This window comes from Setaria viridis, chromosome 4, assembly GCF_005286985.2.
Source record: "Setaria viridis chromosome 4, Setaria_viridis_v4.0, whole genome shotgun sequence".
Lineage (NCBI taxonomy): Eukaryota > Viridiplantae > Streptophyta > Magnoliopsida > Poales > Poaceae > Setaria > Setaria viridis.
The window spans coordinates 20,075,569-20,101,215 of NC_048266.2; the positions used below are offsets into that span (position 1 = coordinate 20,075,569).

The window sequence follows — 25,647 nt, forward strand, 5'->3', positions numbered from 1 at the left end:
CCCAGACAAGTTGGATATGAATCTTCTGATAAAGTTGACCTTGCCGATTAGGGACTGCAGCTCAGTTTTATTCTGTGTAGCCCTGGGCGTTCGGTTAATACGGTTAATTCGGTTCAGTTAATTCGGTGAACAATAATTTCAGTTATTGAACTTTGGTCACCGAACTTGCTCCCAGAAAACAAATAACCGGCCTTATTTGTTTTCAATGAAATTGGTTCAGTTAATCGGTTAACAGAAATACAGCGCCATAAAGTATTCCTGACCGGCTGACCCTTTGCCTATCACCAGAAATTCAAACAGGCAAACAACATTACAACACATAATAGGAGTACTTCAACTGTTGAACAGTACAACACATAGTCTGATAGTCTAAAGTCTAAACCAAGTAACCAACATAGTGTCAAATAGCATTACAACACATAATAAGAGTCCTTGAATAGTGAACACCATAACACATAAGCAGACAGTAGCGTCCTTGATTCCTTGTTCGATGCAGGAGAGGGCTTGGTTGACTTGGCGTCAGTAGTAGACTTGGGTGAAATCGTCAGGCTCAAGCCACCAATGTCCTCTTCAACATGAGTAAGGGCTTCAAATAGTCAAAAAAGGTAGTGTGAATACATGAATAAATAATGAGGAACATGAAACAAATAGCTAGAATTTAAATTGATTACCTTCTTCTATTTTAGCCAATTCTTCGGGATCTTCTTCAACACTAAGAGTAGTGGATCGACGAAGCCAATCTTTTGTACAAATCAAGCGCTCGACCATAATTGGTGTGAGAGAGCTTCTAAAGTCATCAAGAACACGTCCACCTGTGCTGAAAGCCGACTCGGATGCCACTGTTGAAATAGGAATGGCCAACAAATCACGAGCCATGTGAGACAATATTGGGAACCTATGAGCATTGTCCTTCCACCATTCAAGAATTTCAAAGTCTTTCTTATCCTCCTCATTCTCTTCAGCAAAGTATTTCTCAAGTTCAGACTTTGCGGTGCCATTTCCACCACCATCAAGCCTCATCTTCTGAGCAATGACAGACCTCATCAATCTCTTGCTCTTTTCTTGACCTTGTTCAGAATCAGTAGTATGCTGTGACTTGTCACTTGGAGCATACAAGTTTTTGTACTCTTCAAACAAAGCATGGAAAGATTTGTTTACTACAGCCTACAATTCTTGTCCTATTTCATGACCAAACATTTCCAAGGTAGCCATTTTTGTGTAATCAGATAGTTTGTACCTTGGATCAATAGCAACACAGAAAAAAATGACCAAGTTTAGCATGTCCTCCTTCTTGTCTCCCCAGTACTTGTAGTACTTTGTTAGCATTCTTTTACCCATGTCCTTGCGTATGCTATCACAACTTTCACACCACTCACGCAACAAAATCAAAACATCAGCAATCTCATGAAAATAAGTGTGAGAAGTAACATGTTGAGTGGCTGAGACACGGAGGGTGAGCTCATAGAAGTGTTCAAGAAACTCAGCCATCTTCTTAGCCTTTTCCCAATCTGATTTTATAGGAACACCTGGCATATTCTGTCCTTCTAGATCAAGTTGGTAGTAGGCATCATCATCCTTATATCTTTCAAATGCTTTCTCATATGGTATTGCATTAGCTAACATAAGGTAAGTGGAGTTCCATCTTGTGCAAACATCTAAAGATAAAAAAGCTTTGCTGTCCACCTTTGCTAATTCAGCACACTTCTTAAATTTAGCTAGCCTAGAGGGAGAACTCTTGACAAACTTAACAGCAGCACGAACACGAGAAATTGAAACATCAATCTCTTTTAGCCCTTTAGTTACTATCAAGTTGATAATGTGTGCAACACATCTCATATGAAGATACTCTCCATTAGCAATGCTGCAGTTTGACTCATTCAAGACCCTCCTCATATACTTGATAGCACCATTATTTGAGCTAGCATTATCAACAGTTATGGTAAAAACTTTATCTATGCCCCATTCAGCCAAGCAACCCTCTAAGGATTTCCCAATGTCATCCCCTCTATGGCCCTTTACCAAGAAAAATCCAATAATCTTCTTGTGTAGGTTCCAATCACTATCAATAAAATGGGCTGTGACACACATGTAGTTTTGCTGAGTGTTTGCAGTCCATGTGTTAGTTGTGAGGCAAACTCTTTCACAGGATTGCTTAAAAAATTCTTTCAGCTTATCTTTCTACACATCATAGATACTAACACAATCTCTAGTGGCTGTTCTTCTAGATGGCACAGTAAAACGGGGGCATGCTTTGGTCATAAACTTCCTAAAGCCAGATCGTTCAGCAAAAACAAAAGGCAACTCATCTTCAATCAGCATTTCAGCAAAGTTGTTTCGAATTTCATTAGGATCAAACTTCCAGGTAGAAACAGTGCCTACACTACTACACCCATGTGATGGTTGCAATTGCAAAGTGCCTTGGTCATCAGGATTTTTATTAGGATTTCTCTTGCATATTCGTAGATGATATTTTAGAGAAGTTGTACCATTTCTTTTGGAGTGACAGTTGACCTCACGGCTGCAATACTTGCACTTTGCCTTCTTCAGTACGCCTCCAACAAGGATCTTGTGGTAGCTGTCCCACACATCTGATCTTGGTGCCATAGCCTTCCTCTTCTTGACTTCCTTCTTCTGGTCGTTCTCCTGCTCCTCATTCTTGTTCTACTCCTCATTCTTCTTTTCACCTTCAGCTTCAGATCTCACAACTTCAACATCCGAATCCTCCATCTACAAATCGAGCAAAGCAAATGGATTCAACAACAACAAATCATATGGGCTCAAATAATCACCGAAACGGACAACAAATCGAGGGGGGAAGGGATCTCGAACTTACATTGGAGGAGTGCTCGGTTGGTGGCACCGTTGTACTACTAGTCCGAGCGCTAATTACTTGCCCCTTCTGGTTCCTCGCGAAGCCTGGTGCCCTGGTTGCTAGAGCCTAGAGGCAGGAGGCGGATGGGGACGCGGCAACGTGCGGACGACGGTCGGCAGTGGCTTTGGTGACTAGCGGACGATGGGCGCCAGGCGGATCTGCCGTCCACGGATGGGGACGCTAGACGCGGGCAGGCGGTGGACGGGAGTCACGAGGCGGCAGCCGGCGGCGGCTCTAGAGTGACGGGTGAAGCACTGAAGTGGACGGGAGTCGGGGAGTCGGACGCTAGGGTCGGGGTCGCTAACTCACTATATTGTTGTGGACTCATGGGCCGACAGTTTATGGGCCGGATGGAGTGGCCTGGGCGCCTAGCCGCGTACCGCCAGTCCATCGGTTAAAGCTCTAGTTCGGTTAACGGAAACCCAAAACCGACCCAATCACTGACACCGAATAGCGCCAGTTTTTTAACTGAACCGAACACCGAAAACCGATTTAACCGACTATTTCGGTTAAATCGGTTCGGTTCGTTTCGGTTAATTTTTGCCCAGGCTGAATTCTGTGGGCTACAACCTTGTTTATGGCAGCTATGATCTTCTGGTTGACTTCTATTCCGCGCTCATGGACCATGAATCCTAGGAATTGTCCGGCCGACACGCCGAATGCACACTTGTTCGGGTTCATTTTCAAACCATGCTTCCTCGTGCACTCCAACACTTCTCGCAAATCAGCTAGATGTTCCTGATGTCCTTTGGACTTGACTACGACATCATCGATGTAGATCTCCACCAATGCACCAATAAGCTTGTGAAAAATATAATTCATAGCTCGTTGATATGTAGTGCCGACGTTGTTTAATGCAAAGGTCATTACTACCCACTCGAATAAACCGAGGTGGCCTGGACACCGGAAAGCCGTTTTTGAAATATTTTCTTCGGCCATCAATGTTTGATTATACCCAGCATTACCGTCCATGAAACTGATGACTTTATGTCCTGTCGCAGCATCTATCAAAACATCAGCTGTCAGCATTGGATACCCGTCCATCGGCGTAGCCTGATTAAGGTTCTTGAAGTTAATGCACACGCGCAACTTTCCGTTTTTCTTGTATACGGGTACGATATTAGAAATCCACTCGGCATAATGGCACTGCCGAATAAATCTTGCTTCAATCAATCTTGTAATTTTGGCCTTTATATCAGGTTGAATTTTAGGGTTGCATCGTCATGCGGGCTGCTGATACGGCCGATATCCTGGTTTTATAGGCAACCAGTGTTCGACAATGGACCGGTCTAGACCAGGCATCTCATTATATTCCCAAGCAAAACAATCTTTAAATTCTTTCAGTAAATTCGTCAATTTACATTTGTACTCGGGATCCAAGTTAGCAGTAATATATGTCGGCCTTGGCTTGCTACCATCCCCTAAATCCACCATCTCCAATGAATCAGCCGATGTAAACCCATGCCCAAGCTTCCCGTCTTCTCGAACAAACTGATCCATCTAATCTGAATCTTCAGAGCCGACTGCTCGGATCGGCTGTAGGCCAAAATCGGACACTTTCAGGAAATCAGTGTCCCAGGTTCTACCGAATATGCACTTGACGTGTTCGCAGCTCCACTAGTACACGTCGGCCGCAACGACACTGTAGGCGGAATCGGCGGTGACTATCTCGATGTTGTCGCCAACCCACTGTACGAGGTATTGGTGCATTGTAGACGGGACACAACAATTCGCGTGTATCCAATTGCGACCGAGCAACATATTGTAGGACCCTTTGCCATTAATAATAAAGAAAGTAGTGGGAAGGGTCTTACTGCCAATGGTAAGGTTGACGCAGAGCGCTCCGTGAGCGGGAGATACATTGCCCTCGAAGTCTTTGAGCATCATGTCCGTCTTGGTCAGATCTTCGTCGCTTTTGCCTAGTTTCCAGAACATGGCATACGGCATGATGTTGACTACAGCGCCTCCATCTACCAGTAGCCTAGTGACAGGTCTTCCATTGATGTGTCCTTTGAGGAATAGAGCCTTGAGATGTTGTCATTTTTCGTCTTCTGGTTTTTCAAAAGTGGTTGTCATTGGCTCCAAAGCAAATTGTGCCATCAGCTCCTCCATCTTTATCATGTCGTCCCGATCGGCGGGAGCCATGAACTCCATTGGTAAGATGAACACCATGCTGATGTCAGCTGCTGATTCCTGATTATCACCTTCCTCATTGTTGTTTCTTTTGGGACGCCAGACTCGAGACCTGTCATCTTTTTTATCCACCATCAGCCTCTGCTCTTCTTCTTGTTGTTCCCACTGGCGCAGACGTTGGATCCTTCATTTTTGGGATTTGGTCAACCTATCAGGGCACCACCTGGGGTTCACCAATTTGGCTGGTGGTTTGGCATGCTCCCAGTCTGGTTCTCGCCCTAGGGGATTTTCATCTGACACCTTAGCGTCGGCCATCTCTTCTAGCCGATCGTGTGCGCTGGCTCTGCCCCCCAGTCGCTTGTGTTGGTCAATCCTGCCCCTTGGCCAATCATACTGTTCAAGTCTACCCCTTGTCCGATCATACCAGTCAACTCTGCCCCCCAGCCGATCATGCACTGAAAGGCGCCCATCCTCTTGCTCACGCCAGTTTTTGCTGATCAGCTCTGATCCTCTGTCTCTGGAGCATGACCTCTTGAACGGGCGATTGTCATGATATGGACCGCTGCACTCAGGGCAATTATCGGCCGATGGTAACCTAAGGTTATTTTCCCAGTAGTGGATGAAGAACGGGCATCGCTAATGATCTTTATGTCGGCGCATCATCTCTTCGTGGTGTCTCGAACTTTCTTGCTGCCGCTGATATTTGTTGAGCAAGAATTGGGAGGTGATAGGTCTACGCGGTCTCTCCGATCCTTCACCCTCATCTTCGACTTGTCTTTTCCCTTTGACATCTTCAACCGTGGCCTGATTTCTAGGGTCCACGGCGCCGCTTCTCTTAGCTGATTCCGAAGTTAGCACCTTGGTTTGAAGCGTGTTTCTTCCCATATCAACCATGTTAGTAGGGAAAGGATGCTGATCAATCTTCATCGGCTTTACTGGCTTTGCCGGGACTTCAAATTTGAGTCTACCTTGCTCAATGGCTGACTGTATCTGCTGACAGATGATTTTGCATTCATTTGTGTCATGAGATCTGGCATTGTGCCACTTGCAGTATTTCATCTTTTTGAGCTGCTCGGCCGATGGAATGGTGTGGTAAGGTGAGTGCTTGATCTGCCCCTCTTGGAGAAGTAAGTTGAAAATTTTGTCAGCCTTTAACGTGTCAAAACCGAATGCTTCTGGCTCTTTCTTCCCGAAAGGACATGATATCGGCTTCTTCCCTTTGACCCATTCTACTAGGCCGATTTCTGCTTCCTCCTCGGATTCAGATCCCTCCAAGTATGCCACCTTTTTCTGAAAATTTCTCCGCTGATCAAAAGGGCGTACTTCTTGATAGGCCAATCGGTGAACGATCTAACTCAAGCTTTCAAACTCCTGGGAAGTGTACTTCTCTTTGATGTGTGGCAGGAGACCTTGGAAGGCGATATCAGCCAGCTGCGCGTCGATCAGGACTAGGGTGTAGCATTTGTTTCTGACCTCTCTGAACATTTGCACATAATTGGTCACTGGCTCGTCGCTCCTCTGCCTGAGGCTGGTCAAATCTGAGAGCTTCATCTCGTGGACTCCCGCATAGAAGTACTTGTGGAATTGTTTCTCCAGATCGGCCCAAGTAACAATGGAATTGGGCGGTAGCGTAGTGAACCACTGGAAAGCCAACCCGGACAGAGATGACGAGAACAGTCGTACCCGCAGAGCATCTTGTGTGGCGGCCTCCCCGCACTAGATGATGAATCTATTTACATGCTCCACAGTTGAGGTGCCATCCAGCCCCAAAAACTTGGTGAAGTCGGGAACCTTATATCGATGGGAAATGACAATAAGTCGTAGGCAGGTGGGTACGGCGTTTTGTACGTATATGTCTGTACCTTTGGCTTCAACCTGAATTAATCTTGAATCACCTCTGCGATCCTTGCTGTCCAATCCACTTGCTGCTGATGAACGACTGGTTGAGGGATCCGCACATGTTGATGGATCGACGGTGGGATGGCTAGGTGATGGATCAAAGCGTGCGATGGATTTTGCGGCCACGTGGCCGGCTGAGCGGTTGATAGTTGGTGGCGCAGCGAATCTGCCATCCCATCGTACAGCATCATCGGCGCCGCACTTCTGAGTGCTTCTACAGCATCTTCCCCCCTACCGATTTCTGACGTGGCTGGCTGATACTGTGGGGTTGTCGGCCGGATAGCCGATTGGAATGGTGCTTGGATCGGAGAGCCTCCATAACCGGCTGATTGGTCCAGAACAGCTGCCGCTGCTGGTGCTTCCCAAGGCACTGAGTTCGAGGGTAGAGATTGCACAGAGGAAAGCTGAGCAGACTGAGATGGCACTTCCGTTTGAAAGCATGGCGCATCGTTGTATCCTCGTGGCATTGAGGTGTTGTATCCTCCATGTTGTGTCGGTATCGACTGAGGAGCCGAGTGAGATATGCCTGGTAAGCTTCTAACTGAAGTTACAATAGGCAGGGCGTACGTTGGCCCCTGATATCCTTGAGCTACTCCGCTGAACAGGGAACAGATGACGGCATTGTATACCGTGTTGGTCATCATTGAGGATTGGTCGATGAAGGCCTGGTAAATGGACTGTTGAATCATATCGGACATCTTGCGGAAGTCCTCAGCGACGGTAATCTGGCGGGGAGTTGGAAGAGGAGCTTTCTTGACGGTCTCCCCGCTTTCTGGTACGACTGAAAGATTGCAAGCATGTCTTCTTGTATTCTTCCATGTGTCTTGCCAATTCTTCTTTCCGGTCATCCTTGAGATCTGCTTCTGTAATCTCGATGACGTTGTCTTCGGAGATTTCGGCGGCTTTTGACATGTTGATCGTTGAAATAGTCCCACCGGGCGTGCCAAAGTGTGTTGGCGCTAAAAATTGGCCGATGACCTTCAGCGTCAGACACATGACCCAGGAGAATCTGCTTAACTCCTGTTCAGGTGATCGCCCTAGTACGGTTCGCGTGGCGTGCCAGTCAATCTGACCTGTTGATTGACAAGGAAAGAAACGTATTAAATTCCAGGGATCTCGATCGGCTAAAATTTTGATCTATCTCGAAAAGCATATCAGCGAATCGGCCGATTTGCTATGAAGACGACCGGCTATAGAACAGACGACAATCACGCAGTGATTGTAGGGAATCTACCGGAGCAGACTAGACAATGCTACGAAGCAACACTTGAAATAGATCTAATCGGCTGTATAATGATAAACAGGAATAGCGATGATAAAGCTGACAGTTCAAATCTCAAGCTGGATAACTGGTGATAAAACTAGAACAATAGATAAAACTTATAATCCTAGTTAATATCGATAACTTGTGAATAAATCTAAACGAAACAACAGCGATGCGCCCGAAGTTAAAGCTTAGATATTACTCGATAAACGGAACTCACAGAATTGGCTGGAGATCGTGTTGATGCAACCCTGCCAACCCGTATGAACTCGTGAAAGAAAAAGATGTATTGGCGAAGTTGTCGACTTGAAAGTAAAGTACGATGAAAAAGTAGATTGTTTGTATTGATTGATGTGTTGTTTTACAAATCTCTAAAGATGGCTATTTATAGCCTGTTACAACTGATTTCCTAACCGACTAGGATCTATCTCTAATTTTAAACGAAAACGAATATTTACAAACACAACTCGTATCGGAGTTGGTTATTATACTCCCACGGGCCAAATTCTCTCTATCTTCTTTCCCTGGCTCACTTAAGCCCATATTGGCCCAATCGCTCCCGCCTTCAAATCGGCCGACCTCCACCAACTCCGTCTGCCAATCGGCCGATTCCCAACTGTAGCGCCAATCAGCCGATTCCAAACTGTAACACCAATCGGCCGATTCCCAATTGTAGCCTTTAGATCCACCGCATCGGCCAATTCTTCCTTCTCTTGACGCCGATCTAAACGTGTCAAAATCTAGCGTCAACACCTCCAATATGTCCTTGCCATCCTCTTTTGTGATGCATTTCATGAGTACTCCTGAAGATGCACCTCTTTTGTATAGCTTGTCTCCAACGAGTATGTAGCTTTTGCTTCACCGTAAGACCTATTCTGCTTGCGTTTTGTCCGAGGGTATTTTGTGCTCTTTGATATAGTCGATAAATGGTGTTCTCCAATCCACATCAATCATCGTAACCTCCCGGTCTAGTTCTTTGGGACCGCAATCGGTGGTTCATATCCACCTTCTCTCATTGAAATAACGGGAATCAACCCCACGGGTTCACATCAGCTACCTCTACAACAAAAGGAATATCATCTATTTGGGCGAACGTATTGGCCTCTACTCCAGACTAAGCGTACTATGACTATGAGGATGAAAAAGGTCATGTTTTAAGAGCCCTCTTGTCTTTTCACCCTGCCAAAGATCAATTTTGAGCCCTCCATACGTGGGGCACCTGGCCAACATAGATTATCTTCCCTTCGATTCTTTAATTGCCCCTCCGCGCCCACCTTCATCGCCTCACAATCCGTGCGGTGCCCTTTGTTTCCTGACATCTTGCCATTGGGTATCCTTAGCCCAAGGATCGATCGTCTTCCTAACCGAACGGACCCAATCAGAAACCGTCCACTGAATTAGTGCATCGTGTTCCCTTACATATTTATGTGAACATTGTTGACAGCTGTTAGCATGCCAATTTGTGAACCACAAGCGTACGTATTAGTTGTAGCTCTTCCCTTAGAGTATTTTCCCTAGATTATCAATCCATAGAACTTATAGCACAAGATCTATTTCAACTAGCATTGTTGGTATGAACTTGGTGTTTATGAGAGATTTAGATCCAATCTATAAGCATGTACAGACAGATAATAGATAGAGTAAAGGTAACCAATCTAGAGCAACCTAGACTATGCATATGTTGTAATTCTGAGCATGGATAGCAAAATAACACATATATGATCTTAGTAAAAAGCATCTTTAAATTTACACCTATGGTTCGGATCCCGAAACCCCCACCTCACACAAGAAAGATCCTATCACAATCACCTCTATCAGCACAAGCAGGTTTAGGGCATGATCATAAGAACATGTCATACTCATCAGGGGATCAGGCATGCAAAACTAGTCACCACGACCACAAGAACACCCTAGGCAATCTATCATCGATTCATAGATTGAAAAGCAAGCAAACTCGATGAAGTATAAAACCATCAAAGGAGATACTTAGATCGCTAAGAACATGAACACATTTATTACTTCATCATGAATGATTGCACATCACAAGATCACCATTGGGATCCTACCTTGACTTGATGACTTCTAGCTCCAAAACTGCAGCATGATCTTCCTCGCAGGATGATCACGCTGGAAGAGGTTCACTTATGCTAGCCCTTGACAATTGCACAGCCCTCGGCTCTATGGAGAGGTGTCCCTCAAGATCCTTCTGCTTCTCTGCTGCTTCACATCGAGTACGTCATCTTGGATATGAGGCTCGGTGGATTTTTTGGGGTATTTATAGTCCAAAGAGCGCGTGGCAAAAATTGGAAGGTGAGGGGGCGAAGCAAACCCCTAGGCCGATCGACATGGGAGGATTCAGGCCAATCGGCCTAGGCCTTCCTTTTAGCCCCTCACGTCCTGTTTCATCTCCAAGTCTCCCCTAGTGCTTTGAAGTCCTATTTTCACTTGCATCTGGGCCTGGCACGTCGGTTGCTTTGGGATGAGATTGATCTTCAATGACTTTCCAAATCTCCGCTTGATCTTGTTTGATTCCTCTTTGATCCCAAAGTGATCCCTGCCATATCTTCACAAACTTAGCCCTTAAGTCATCTTGGAGGATTGCTTTCCATAGATGGGTGTCGGAAGGCTCCAGAAGACCCTAGGCCGATCGGCCTTGGCTCTTCCTGGGCCCATTGGCCTCCGTCTTCATCCGCTTTGATGCTCGTTCAGTACTTTATCCAAAAAAATACTTTTAGATCCAATTCCCTACAAATAGAACATTCTCCAAAATATGTTGCATATGTGAAAATGATCGGTTTATTAGGTGTAATTAATAGTTTAGGTATTAAATTCATGTCATTATTGAAGATAAACACTAATAAGCATCAACAATCCCCCCATGCTTAAACCTTGCTCGTCCTCGAGTAAATATTCAATAGAAATCAGCGTTGCCTTTTGGTGTTCAATCTTGCACTTGATCACACACAAGAAAACATAATGCTCATATAGAATTTTTCAATTAATATTAAAGTTGCAACCAACCTTCTCTAATATGGAGGATAGATATCATTTAAGCACATCCCACAATAAATTAATTCTTTTGCTCTAAATTTGAAACAAACCTCAGAAGATTTTCAATAAAAACTTTTTTGAAAAAGAAACTAAACCAAGATCAACAATTTAGACTTCATTGCAATTGCTCTTATTCTCTCAACTCATCAAGTCTCTCAAACCTATGCTAGAACTTCTCCAACCTGTCATCACTCATAAAATATGTGTAAGGCTTTATCTGGATCTTTGGGAAGGTTAGTCCTAGCAAAATATTATAATTAGGATATTATCAAAACAAGAAAGACTTCTGGTGGATCTTACTGAGACTTGTTGAAAAGGTCATGGAAAATAGTTATTTATGGAGAGGGAGAGAATAAACACACATATTTAGATAGTGGACATGTGCAAGGACAAAGAGTGGTCGCGAGGCACAAATGAAGTCCTCGTAATCAGATTGCACATGGTTGGAATAATGAGTATGGAGTAATCCTTAATCTTGAAAGCACTTGGGATCTTTATGAAGCTCAAAGAACTGAGGAGTATTTTATTTTTTTCTCATCATCATTTTTTTTCTTTTTCCTTTTTCTTTCTTTCTTTCTTTTTCCACAAAAGAATATATATAAATATATTATTTTTACTCCTCAGAACTCTTTGCAGCATATTACTTACTCAGCAGTAGTCAGAGATAATGCGATGACTCTCCCCCCATGCGTAGACGATGCTCATCCTCGAGCATGAAAAGGAAGAGATAAACTGCTGATGTAAAGACCAAGATCTTCAATCTTCTAGAAAAAATTATCTTACTCCACCGGAGGGACGTCCACATCACATTTTAGAGGTAACAAAAGGGGAAACACCCCAGGCCGATTGACCTGAGGGTGGTCAGGCCGATTAGCCTTGCCCCTTCTGGCCTCTGTTTCCTCCACTTTTTATTCCACGCGCTGGCGGTTGCCTCCACGTCTTGATTTTCATGAAAAGGCACTGAACAATCTTCCGTCAAAATATTTTTTATACTCAAATTGGGTTGTTGTCAAGGAGGTAGTCACAAAAATGATATTTGGATTTAAGTTTGGTGCCCAGCGAAGTTTGCGAAATTTCCAGTGTAGAAATTCAAAATGCATGGATAGAAAGGCTAGCAACAAGAGGTTACACAAAAAGGAATGACTAGTTTCTAAGTCTCATACCAGAGAATTAGATCCTAAATCAATTCACCCAAAAATAAATTTTGTAATCTATAGCTCATAAATATTTAGCTTTGGATTGGTGGAGCAATTGCAAAAAGTATTATTGACAAGGTCAGCATGAGTTGTAACAAAAAATAAAAAATATATGGGTAGAGCCTTTGATCCATTTGAAAGAGCGAGCATTAAACAAATATATGGGTCCAAATTATCATAACCTCCACAAAAAGATAAGCTGGTATTTATGTCAATTTCAGTTTGTGTTAGAGAGGGCATTAGTTCAATGGTGCAATAACCAAGCAAAAAAATTTAACAAAGAGGCAACGATCATCATCTTTCAACATGACAAGAACTTAAACCATCACAATTAATCACATATTATTCTGTTCAGGTGATGCATATTTTATTAAGCATGGCATGATGAAACACACAAACTCAAAATAAAGAGAAAATAAAACAAAAAAGTAAAAAAGAAAATACTATGCACACCCTACACACATGCTAAAATAAATAAAAAAAGAAAACTCAAACCACACATCTGTGTTTTTATTCGTCCCCTCCGGTCTCTAATCCAGGTCATCTTGCGGCAGGTCATAATGTGGCTCTCGCTGCGACGCGTCTCATTGCTGTTGGTACTGGTGATACCCCTGCTCGTAGTGCTCCTGCACTCCACCTTGGTACTGATCTAGAGGCACAATCCCTAGCATGTTGAAGTGATAGGCGATGGTTATGTTACTGTCCTCAATTCTATCAGTGGCTTGCCTCATAATACCTACATCTTCTAAAATTCTTTGTATGTACCTATGATGCGCGCACTTCTCTATGGCTATGGCAAGTGGCCGTACTGAGTAGACAATGGAGCATGTGGTGGGGGTCCCTGAAAAAGAGGTGGCATATAACCATGGAAAGCATATGGTGCTGGTGGACGTGGCTACACCGGTTGTTGAAATTCTGATCATTCTAGATATGCCGGTGTCGGTGTTTTAGACTGGCAACCTGCCTAGGGGGTACCCTAGGTGGTCTTTTATGCAGTAAGGATCATCGAGAATCAAGGAATCAATGGTGACGCAAGGAACACGATTTAGACAGGTTCAGGCCGCTAGATCACGTAATACCCTACGTCCTGTGTGTTGGTTTGTATTTGGTGAACTGGAGTTGTTGCTGAGAGGGGTCCCTGCCCGCCCTTATATACACGGGAGGGTAGGGTTACAAGCCGGAGTCCTAGTCCGCTACTATTACAGAGTTCTACTCGGTAAAGACCCGAGTAGTTTTCCATAAACATACTTGACTAGTCCGAGTAGGATGTGTCCATCCTTGTTCTGATCTTGTCCGAGTACGTCCCTTAGTGGGCCGTCCAAGGCCTACTCGTAGGCCTGGGGTGTATGCCCGACAAGCCCCCAAGTACTTTGTAGTCGTGCGCCACAGTCTTGGGCACTGTGAGCACTATCCGAGTACCTAGTCGTAGAAGATGTAGACTGAAGTGCTCGAGTACTGTCGCGTGGCTGGAAGGTACTCTTTTTGTCTCTTCGAGTTGCTTCTGTCCCGAGAAATTTTATATGGCAGTGCGATGTCAGTCGCACTCCATATGGAGTAGCCCCCGAGCCTCAGGTTGAGTCGAAGAGTCAGGCTTAGCGTCAAACCAGCTTTTGTCCATTTTACCCTTGGAAATCCTGGAAAAAGAAAAAACTGACCAACGGATACGGTACCCGCAGCCCCCGAGCACTTTAGGCGATCTCTGTCATTGAAGTGGTTAGCAGCCCATTGAAAAGAGTAGCCGTTTGAGTGTTAAAGGCGATTAATCTGAAATTAATCTGTCCGTTGCGCAACTGATGCATGGAAACCGGAGCTGGCGGAGATAAAACTGGGAAAGCCCCCTTTCGGTTGTTTTTACGCCGCACGGTAATCAGATCCGATTATCTGCCTCCTTCGACCTCCTGCTCCACATTTGCGCCAACTCGAGCGCCGCCGCCGCCATTGCCGCCTCTTGAGAAAGATCTGAGTGAGAGTGCCATTCTCGCTTGAGGTTGAGTCCGTCGAATGCGCACTAAGAGGATGGGCAAGAAACCCGAGAAGATCCAGGGAAAGGCTCCAGCGATGGGCAAGGCGAAATCCAAGAAGGGGAAGGAGCTTGTACTGCCAGCGCCGAAGGTGGGGCCGATGAACCAGACTGCGCCGCCGCCGCCTGGGGCAACGTGGCAACATTCGGTGATGAAGGAGGAAGCCGTGCAAGCACTGGTCGATGCGAAGCTTCTTCAGCTGAAGGAGATTCTGGAGTGGCGCCCCGCATTTCCAAATGCGTGGCAATTTGAGGAGCATCCAGGCGAGACCGTGATGCTCGCGCACTTTGTGGAGAGGGGGTTGGCAGTGCCCACCTCTGACTTTTTCAGAGGTATTCTCGAGTACTATAAGCTTCAACTCGTGCATTTGAACCCCAATGGTGTACTGCATTTGTCCATTTTCGTATACCTCTGTGAAGTTTATTTGGGAGTTCCTCCAAGCCTCGAGCTATTTAGGAAGTTGTTCCGTTGTAAGCCTCAGCCGAGTGCCCAAAGGACAGAAGTCTTTGGAGGCACCGGGTTCCAACTCAGGAACTCGGGCGCATACATTGAGTACAACTTGACTGACTCCCATGGTGAGTGGAAGAAGAGGTGGTTCTATATTGGGAACCACAATCCTCGCCTGCCTGTGGTGACTGGTCACGCGCCCAAGCACGTGGAAAACTGCGTAAGCGAACCCGAAGACACTCCCGAGCTTGATCACCTGATGCAGCAGATTACCGAGTTGAAGGCACTCGGTCTTATTGGAATCAATGTGGCGGTTAGCTTTCTAAAGAGAAGGGTCCAGCCGCTTCAACAACGTGCTCACTCGGGAAGTGAGTACGCAGGTCTTAAGGATCCATCGCGTATGTCCGATGAGGATATATCCGATGATGACGTAGAGGCACTGCTAGCCAAGTTCTTCAGGAACTATCAGGGAGTACCAGTAATCCTTGCGGCCCTTCGTCAGTATGATGCCTGGTATGAGCCAGAAGTGGTATGTCTTTGCACCTGACTTGTACTTTTCTAACTTGTGTGGTATTTGTTTGTTGATATCGACTTGTTTTTTGTAGTCTCGAGTTCTTGCCAGCTACTTGGCGCGGTCGGAAGAAGAGTTAGAGGCTGTTGCTGAGGAGTCAGGGCACAAACCCTCTCCTCTCATCAAGAAACACGGAGTGGTCCGCAAGATGTCTGCGGCTAAGTCTGCTTCAACCCCTGAGAAGTCTCGGGGTGCCAAAGTATGTAGTCGTGAACTTATCTATAGCTACACGGCACTTGGTAGCGATGAGGCTGCTTCTAAAGAAGTAGTCGTAACCGACTCGGGTGTCGGTGATGTATCTGTTGATATGGTGCCAGAGATGGTGCCATCAACAGAAGTTGGAGTAGCCCCCGAGTTGTCCGCACTGGCTCCGTCGGCTGCCGTGATGCCCGTTGCTGACCAAGCGGTCCTGGGGCTGCCTGCCGGAATAGCGGGTGTTGCCAAGGAGGTGTTGCCAGTACTTGCTACTGGTACTTTGCTATCCAATGTGATCGCCAGTGGTAAGCATTGTCCCTTCTAAATGTATTTGTTTGAGTTGTATTGTAGTCTTGACTTTTGCTTCACAGGCCTTGGCGAGGAGATAGCGCCGGCAGCTGTTCCTACGGCGCCTAGTATTCGGCCGCCTGTTGCCGAGAAGCGTATGCGATTGCCGCCACGCTCAACCCGGTGAGCTTTCGGGTCTGTTGAAAGACTTTAGTTTGTCTTGAAATCCTGTAGTGATGTATTTTGGTGCAGAGATGCAGAGGAAACGATCCCTGTAGAAACAGGGGTAGGGCCGGATCCCTCGACTACATTATCTGCTCCTTTCGAGGACTTAATCATTGAGGAGGTACCTGGGGTTGATGCCGGTCATCTTGGAGCTACCATGTCAATGCTTCAAGTCGTCATCCGTTTGGTGGAAGTTCCCGCCGCTGCATCGGGTTCAGGAAGTGTTGCCTTATCAACATCTACTGGCGGATCACTGGTCATAGTGGGTGTTGAAAAAGCCAAAGAGGCGACTGCTCCAGGTATGTTTCTGTAGTCTTGTTATTGTAGTCATGGCGGGTAGCTGACATGATAAATGTTGTAGGTGCCACTCTGGGTACGATTCCTCATCTTGCGGAGAGTACTCAAAGACCGGTGGTCAGCCTGCCATCCAACTTGGAGTTCCAGAAGGCCATCGATGTTTTCCAGAGCTTCCAGGTAAATTTCCCTTCCTTTTTTTTTGAGTTGTCACATGGACCGAGTAGTCGTGAGGCTTTTGAATCACCATAATACCTTGCATACTTGGATCTCTTCAGGAACGAAGTCATCAACTGGAGCAGGAGTGTGCCCGTTTGACAGAAGCTGTGAGGGTTCATGAAGTTGGGGCGAAGTCTTTTGCCGTGGAACGTATGGATCACGCGGTTCTGCAGCAAAAACTGGAGAGCCGCTACAAGTCCCTGAACAAGAAGTATCAAGATAAGTATTTTGCCTACTCTGAGTATGTCCAGCTGTAGTCGGCTGTGACTGAACTTTTTGTCTTGTGGAGCTCAAGAAGTAGGAGGTGGCTGCAAGGAGCCAAGTTCTCGATTGGAGAAATGCACACGACCGAGTGGCGGATGAAGTTGACCATCTTCGGACCGCGCTGATGGAAGCACATGCTGCTTGCAAGCATCAGCGGGACCTAAAGATGCAAAATGGCGTGATGCTTGCCATGGCCATGGTGGCATGCAGAGATCATGCTCAGACCATGGGAAGACTTCGGGGCGAACTCCAAGAGCTAACTGCAGCAGCTGAAGACTTGGTGAACGCCATAGCCCCCATGGAACAAGGCGCAGGGCCGCAGTTACTAGTCGAGTGGTTGAAGGCTGCCCCGAGTAAAGTGGCGGGACTCTGCAAAACTGTTTGTAAACAGGTCCTTGCCGTTGTGAAGTCCTACTACCCAAGGGCAGACTTGGCGGTAGCTGGTGATGGCGTGGCTCACAACTGCACAGAAGAAGCTTATGCGCAGTACCTCGAGGAGGCGGAGCCGATTGCATCGAAGATGTCGGAGTTTTTCTCTCTAGAAGAGCCTTGAGCTTAGTATGTACTCGTGTATTTGTGTCGAGTACTTTGAATGATGCTTTTGATACTTGCCCATTGGTCTTGGTGCTTTGAAGTTTGTTGTCTTGCGAAGAGTAGTTTTACTCTAGCTTGTCCGATCCAAAGCCCCGGGGTCAGCTGAGCCTGACCCTCTGGGGGAAGAGCTCCGCCTCGCCCGACCTTGAGTCCTGGGGTCGGCTAAGCATGACCCCTTCAAGGGTGGAAACTCCGCTTCGCCCAACCCCGAGGCCTGGGGTTGGGTGCGCCCGTTCCCTGAGCAGAGGGTTGGGGTAGTTCAAGCCCCCGAGTTAATGGTGTGAGCGTAGGCCGCGCTTAGCTTGTAGTAGTCCCGAGTGTCGAGTAGTCATAATGCTGTCGAGTACTCTATTTTTGAAGGTCACAAGCGTATTGTACTCCTTTGTCCTTTGTGGATGCATGGGTGTACTGTGCTCTTTTGTCCTTTGTGGCATAAGTACAATCACGTGGGCAGAGTCAGGAGTCGTCAGACTCATTGATCACGGGCGCATAGTAACTCTCGGGCAGGTGGTAGTTGCATCTTTCGGCTATAAATAGGGCCAGTTGGAGAGCGAACCAAACCAACCTGCTGAGTGTCAATGGATTGCCTTCGGTTGCTTTTGTTTGAGTGTAGGGAGCCATCAAAGAGTGCACCGGTGCTAGAAGATTCCTCGTAGATTGAGGCCACCTTCCCTCCACAGACTTCTACGCTCGTAGGGATAGCCGCGATGCTAGAAGAATCCTCGTAGGAGGTTTCGTCGCATGCCTCATCTTGCAGCTCGTGATCCAGTGGAGTACGCGCTGGAACTCACAAGTGATGGGTGATGAGTGCCGCGGTCTTTATCCCGCTCTCTGAGAGGTGGAGGTGCGGCCGTAGAGTAGATTGGCTCCGCAAGGCTAGCAAAAGAGCAGCCTTGGTTCCCTCTAGGCGTGTCGTGCCGGATTCATCGTTGTCGCTGTCAAGGTAGTAGCAATGCTGGAGTTCCTGGCATTGCCTTGGGTAAAGGACCTGGATATGGCTGCATTTTGCGCAGCTTCCTTGCGTGTGGGCCCTTCCCCTTGTGGTCGGCAGACCTGAGTGGCCTTGTGATATAGTAAAAGCCTGAGGCTTAAATGCAGCCCACCAGTAGGCAACTGCTTGTAGTCTTCGTGTATTCCGAGTACTTGTACTCGTATGTAACCTGATGTATCCTTGTTTCAGTAAAGAAATATTGATACGGAGATTTTATACCAGGGCAGGGATCCTTGTTGAGTTGATAACTCTTGTCAAAGCTGAGGTATCTTGAAGTCGGTAGTCGGGCAGTTAGCCCAAGTAGTCATCGTGAGTTATTGCCTTGAAGCAATTACTCAGATGCTGCTATGGGTAATAGTGACAAAGATGTTCTATATTCCAAGAGTTCGGTACTTGTTCTCCTGAAAGCTCTTGGAGTCTGTAAGATCCAGGTCCTGTAACCTTTGATACGATGTAAGGACCTTCCCATGGTGAAATGAGTTTATGCAACCCTGACGTGTCTTGGATACGCTTAAGGACCATATTGCCCGAGTTGAAAGATCTTTCTTTGACGTTACGGTCGTGGTAATGCCTTAAACCGTCAAGGTATCTGGCAGATTGTACTAGTGCTGCGCATCTTGTTCCTTCTAGATTGTCTATATTTGTTCGCCGTGTTTCTATTGCCAGTTCTTCGTTGTATTGTTCAACGGATGATGATTGCCACATGATGTTAGCGGGTAGTATGGCTTCCGAGCCATATACTAGGAAATAGGGTTATAGCCCCGTAGTCTTGCACGGTTGGGTACGTAGGCCCCACAAGGCATTAGGTAACACTTTGAGCCATTTGCCACCTTTGGTGTTACCAACGTCATGTAGTCTTTTCTTCAGGGCGTCGAGTATCATGCCATTGGAATGCTCAACTTGTCCATTGGCTCGCGGGTGAGCGACCGAGACATAGCGGACTTTGATGCCGCTATTCTCGCAATATTCCCAAAAGTCATGATTGTTGAAGTTTGACCCTAGGTCTGTGATAATCCTGTTCGGAAAACCGTAGCGGTGTACGATTTCGTCCAAGAAGTTGAGGACCCGGTCTGCCTTGGGGCAAGTGACTGGTTTGACCTCGATCCACTTGGTGAATTTGTCGATTGCCACGAGTACTCAGTTGAATCCTCCTGGCGCAGTTGGTAATGGCTCTATCATGTCGAGCCCCCAGCAGGCAAACGACCATGTTGGAGGTATTGTGACTAGCTTGTAGGCCGGTACATGCTGTTGTGACTTAGTAGGATTGAGTTTCCATCGGAAAGCGCAGAGACTAGAGAAAGTTTCCTCCAAGTCAGCAATGAGTTCCTCCCGGTTTTTTATTTTGACGACGACGTCGTCGATATAAGCTTCGACATTGCGGTGAAGTTGCTTTTTGAAGCACATCTGTATGGCCCTTTGATAAGTTGCCCCTGCATTTTTTAGTTCAAAGGACATTGTTTTGTAGCAGAAAGCTCCGAAAGGCGTGATGAACGCTGTTTTGGCTTGATCTTCTTCTTTGAGGCTTATCTGGTGATAGCCGGAGTAGCAGTTGAGAAAGCATAGCAAAGCGCACCCAGTGGTGGAGTCAACCACCTGATCGATCCTGGGTAGCCCGAAAGGGTCTTTTGGGCAGTGTTTGTTGAGGTCGGTGTAGTCAACACACATTCTCCACTCGTCGTTTTTCTTACAAACGAGCACAGGATTGGCGAGCCAGTCAGGATGAAAGACTTCTTTGATGAACCCTGCCGCAAGTAGCTTGGCTAACTCTTTTTTGATTGCTTCTCGTCTGTCCTGAGCGAACCGGCGTAGTCATTGCCGTTTTGGAGTAGCTTTGGGATCGACATTGAGAGAATGCTCAATCAGTTCCTTGGGCACACCTGATATGTCAGCCGGTTTCCAAGCGAAGATATCATGGTTAGCCCGAAGGAAGCTGAAGAGCGCGAATTCCTATTTAGGATCTAGCCCTGTTCCGATCAGGGCTGTCTTGGAAGGATCACCCGTCTGGAGGTCAACTGATTTGAAGTCTTGCTCACTGGCGGGTTTCACCATTGTGGACCCCGACTTGTTTTCCGGGATTTCTAGTTTGGTTGGATGGAGCTTCTTTGAAGCTGTGAAGACTTGTTGTATGGGACTAGGTGCTTGAGTAGTCGCAGCAATTTCCACGGCTTCGGTATCACATTCGTAGGATCACCGTAGATCTCCTCGCATCGTGAGTTCTCCCTTGGGGCCTGGCATTTTGAGTACTAGGTAAACATAATGTGGTATGGCCATGAACTTGGTGAGTGCTGGCCGTCCGAGTATAGCATGGTAAGATGTCTCGAAGTCTGCGACTTCAAATCTGATGTACTCGGTACGGTAATGTTCTTTAGTTCCGAAGGTGACTGGAAGGACAACTTGTCCTAGTGGTATAGCCGCGTTTCCAGGCACGATGCCGTAGAAAGGTGAATCCGTTGGAGTAAGCATTTCAGTAACATCGAGGCACATCTTCCTCAATGTCTTGGCAAAAATAACATTGAGTCCCCTTCCGCCATCGATGAGTACTTTGGTTAACTTTGAGCCTGCCACAACTGGATCCAGGACTAGTGGGAAATGGCCTTGTTCTGAGAATTTGGTCCATTGATCTTTTCTTCTGAAAGAAATTGGAACTTCTGACCATTTTAACGGTGTAGGATCCGTTGGTTCGATGGCCATGATCTCCCTGAGTACGAGTTTGTTGGCTCGCTTGGATGCAGTGCCTGGGATTGACGTTCACGATTTTTGAGGCTGTCTGGAAGTCGCCTTCTTCGTCTTCGTCGTTGCGGGCTTTGTTCTTACCCTTATCTCTTTTCTTGGTGTATTCTTCAGGTGGTGGTGGTGCAGGTAAGTCTTGCATGACTCGGCGCATGCTGTAGCATTCTATTGCCGAGTGCTTGCTAGTCGGGTGCCATGGGCACTGCTTTTTGAGTAGTTCAGTGAAAGTTGGCCCTTCATCATTTCTGCGGGGTTCCTTTTTCCCGGAGTTGGTCATGGCGGCAACAGTGTTGTCGGGCTTCCTTTTGCGATTGTGATTACTCGAATAATTGTTCCGAGCATCATTATGCCGAGTTCTATGTTGGTCGTTATTATGGTTGTTGTCGCGTCCACGGTTACGGTGGGAGCTGAACCGTTCTCGCTCTTTGTCTTCCTCATCCGCCCACTGCTGCACCATGACTTTGAGTTCTTTGACATCAGCTGGTCGTCGATGAAGCTCTTGGTATGTTCGTCGATCGTAGAGTCCATTCTGGAAGCACTTGATGATGTCTATTTCGGAGATATCAACTATGGTAGCCTTCTTTTCGAAGATTCATCGCAGATAATCGCGTAGGGTTTCACCATCCTTTTGCTTAATTTTGCTTAAGTTAATCTTGTTGCCTGGTCTAGCCATGGAGCCGGCGAAGTTGTTGGTGAAAGCCCTTGTCAAGTCTGCCCAGGAGTCAATGGACTTGGGCTTGAGCGACTCAAGCCAAGTCAATGGTGCGGATTCCATGCATATGGGAAAGTGAATAACTTTGGTATCGTTATTGCCCCCGACTGCTTGGATGGCTAGCGAGTAGCATCGTAGCCATTGGATTGGGTCTTGTTTGCCATCGTACTTGGTGATTCCGGTTGGCTTGAACTTTTTGGGTAATTTTGTTTTCATTACCCGGTTTGTGAAAGCAGGAAAATGGTTGTAGTTGTCGACTTCTTGTTCGCGCCGACTGTTGAGAATTTCTCGCAGATCGCTGAAGTTGGACATTTCGTGGTTCTTCCGAGTAGGGCGGATGCTTTTAATCGAGTTGGTGCAGCTGACCTCACCAACATCCTTATGTCGAGTAGGGGCCTTATGCTTGCTTGGACCTTGGCTGTGTTGCCGAGGTTTGTTGGCTGCGTTGTCGTTTCTTGGGGCGGTGTTATTGTCTGCAGCTCCCCTGCTACCTTCTTGATGAGCTGTGATGCGAGGAACAGATGGGATTGGCGATTCTTTGTCGAGTAACTTGTAAGCTTGCTCCGCGAGTTGTGCGATCAGTCCCTTGCCGCGCTGCACGAGTTGAGCTGTGGCTGCGTTATCCTTATCCTGAGGCATCAATGTTGTTAAAAGGTTGATGGAGGCGATAGCCGCGAGTGGAGTATTGTGCTCCTGAGCTTGGACTGCGTTGAAAGCCCTTTCAAGATTTGTAATGGGAATGTTTGTAGCCATCGACTGTCGTCGCTCGGCTCGAGTAGCGTTGCGCATCCTTTTTTGGTTGCGCTGCTCGGAGGTTTCATCGTGAGGGGCGTTAGTTGTAGACTCATCTTCGGAGATGTTGTCGAATTGTGCTAATCGCCTGGGGGTTCTGTTCTGGCTAGTACCTGGGTTGTTATTCTGAGTAATAACAAGTATCTCCCTATCCAGGTAGTAGCTCCCGGAGCTTGATGTTGCGATTTCTATGGAACTTTCCTCGCGGTTGGAAGTGAGTGGAACGCCTTCTTGATATGGGAGGTTGTCTATATGGGCGACAAGGCGCGAGTCATAGCCACGGTCAAGGAAAGACGGTCGCAATCCCGGCCAGTGGACGACTATGCCATGTGATGTTGAAGTTATTACCAATCCTTGGGCTAGACCAGATAATGGTGTCTCTAGCGAATAGGACGAGTTGGAGTCGACGTCTTCATCATGCCCGAGTTCGAATCGGGTTCGAGTAAGAAAGCTTTGGTGAACTTTGGTTTTGTTGCGGAGTCCGTGCGGGAACCACTCTGAAGTCGAAACCGACTCGGGCACTGGCTGGAATCGACTAATCCGATGCGAGTCCGACTCCAATTTCCAGGGTCGGTTGAGCCCGACCCTTTGGGGGGTGAACTCCGCCTCACCCGACCCTGAGCCTTGGGGTCGGGTGTGCCTGACCCTTGAGCAGAAGGTTGGAGTAGTCTGAGGTGAAGTGGAGTCCGACGCGTACTCAAACTCGAATTCATCGATTTTGAAATCTTGATTTTTTCTGATCAGATTTTCTGGTTTCTTCTCCTGAGCGTTGACGATCTAGCGTCGGAACAAACTCGAGCCGTCAGCGACGCAAAACCAAGATCCAAAAACGAAGGTGGCGCCGGCTTCGATGAAGAAAACGGGCCTGATGATGATCTTTGCCATTGAGTTCGCGCTGAGAAACTCGATGAGTCCCCGTACCTAGCGCGCCAGCTGTTGGTGTTTTAGATCGGCAACCCGCCTAGGGGGTACCCTAGGTGGTCTTTTATGCGGTAAGGATCGTCGAGAATCAAGGAATCAATGGTGACGCAAGGAACACGATTTAGACAGGTTCGGGCCGCTAGATCGCGTAATACCCTACGTCTTGTGTGTTGGTTTGTATTTGGTGAACTGGAGTTGTTGCTGAGAGGGGTCCTTGCCCGCCCTTATATACACGGGAGGGCAGGGTTACAAGCCGGAGTCCTAGTCGGGTACTATTACAGAGTTCTACTCAGTAAAGACCCGAGTAGTTTTCCATAAACATACTTGACTAGTCCGAGTAGGATGTGTCCATCCTTGTTCTGATCTTGTCCGAGTACGTCCCTGAGTGGGCCTTCCAAGGCCTACTGGTGGGCCTGGGGTGTATGCCCGACAACCGGCTGTTGAAATTGTGATGCATATGGGCCTTGTGCCCATGCCTCTGCTAGCACCTCCGCATAGTGTTCTTGATGCCATCCTTCATGGACTCCCTCGTAGCTTGGTGCACTCTGAAACTCCATCTGCCAGTAGCTTGAGCTAGGTGGTGCCAGTGGTATTTCTAGAACTGCCTGTGATGATATGCCATCTTGTATTCTCTACCCTCTCTTGTCTTTCTTTGCGAGAAATAAAATTCCCTCTTTCCGCCAGTTAGCCTTGCCCACGTGGTAAATCCCCAGTCTTCTATCAAGCAACTTAAAATTAGTGACTCCAACTGTATATCCTTTCTCTTCATCGCTACCAATTAAGTGTGCATTTTTCATTGTCTTGGCGTCAATGCTTCCTCCTTTTATGAACCACTAAGCGGCCCTTTCAATATCTGGCTTCAAAAAGGATGCAATCATGGTCTGGTAGCAATCTGACCCAACAATTCTGGTCCCTATCGTGGCTTCTACAAGCCATCTGTTTATCATCAACAAGGTGGGGTCAGTTACTTTCTTTCCCACTACCGCACAATAAAAGCCAGTTCATCTCGAAGTTAGTAACTTTGGTCTCCTTCATTCTTCCCGAGGCGCGGTGGCCCATCCAAAAATGAAATACTTGCAGTATGGGATTGCAAATATTTTTCTGTTGCTTGTTTTCTTCCTTTGCAATTTTCTTCCAGAATTTCGATAAATCTTCTTCCACTTCTCCATATATTGGGGCTTTTGGATTGAAACCCAGAAGTGTTGTGATTGCTCCATATGCAATAATCTTCACTTCATCATTTATTCTAAAGGATAGGGATGGAATTTCTTCATTTGTCTCCTCGTTCCATTACATGACCTTTTTCATGGTCATGAACATCTCCACGGCCACATCCTTATGTACACTGACAGGGCCATTAAGAGCAAATTGCATCCACCCAATATTTCCCAGGAGCTTGTAAATATCATTATGAAATCCAATATCCTGAAGAAAGTCATTGTCAAAATCATGGTTGGCGACGATTTTCCCTTCAATATTCTTCAACCGCTCTTCCTCTTCCTTGCTTTTTATCATGAAGCCGTATTTCAGCTTCTTTTCAGTGAAGCCCCCACGAGAATGAGTCGCTCTCCTTGAAGTTTCCGGTGTGCCTTCAGGAATTCCACGTGGTTCATCAAACCGCCTGGAGGAGCTTCGTGTGGTCATCCCACCAAGCAACGTATGAGATGATGCTTCGGCCGATGAGCATGACTTCTTCGTCCTCCCAAATAACCTTCTAATACTCCGCATTTCTGCACACGTCAAGGAAAATACTCCATTGGGGTTTCTTGCTGATGAGAAAATGAACAAGAGCAAGAACTAGCAAGAGGTGCTTGCTGAAATTTTTGTTTGCTGGATTTTTTGTGTATGAGTGGAGTTTCAAAATTTGGCACCACGCGGGGGGAGGAGGGGCTTAAAAAGACTCTAGGATGATTGGCCTACAGCACACTAGGGCCATCGGCCTAGCATGTTCTCGACTTCCTTGGTCTC

The 25,647-nt window shown here is 46.7% G+C and overlaps 1 pseudogene; it reads right to left on the minus strand.

The window, feature by feature from the left end:
* Positions 1-526: 526 nt before the first annotated feature.
* LOC140222604 (zinc finger BED domain-containing protein RICESLEEPER 2-like) lies at positions 527-25,323 on the minus strand (annotated as a pseudogene).
* Positions 25,324-25,647: the final 324 nt, after the last annotated feature.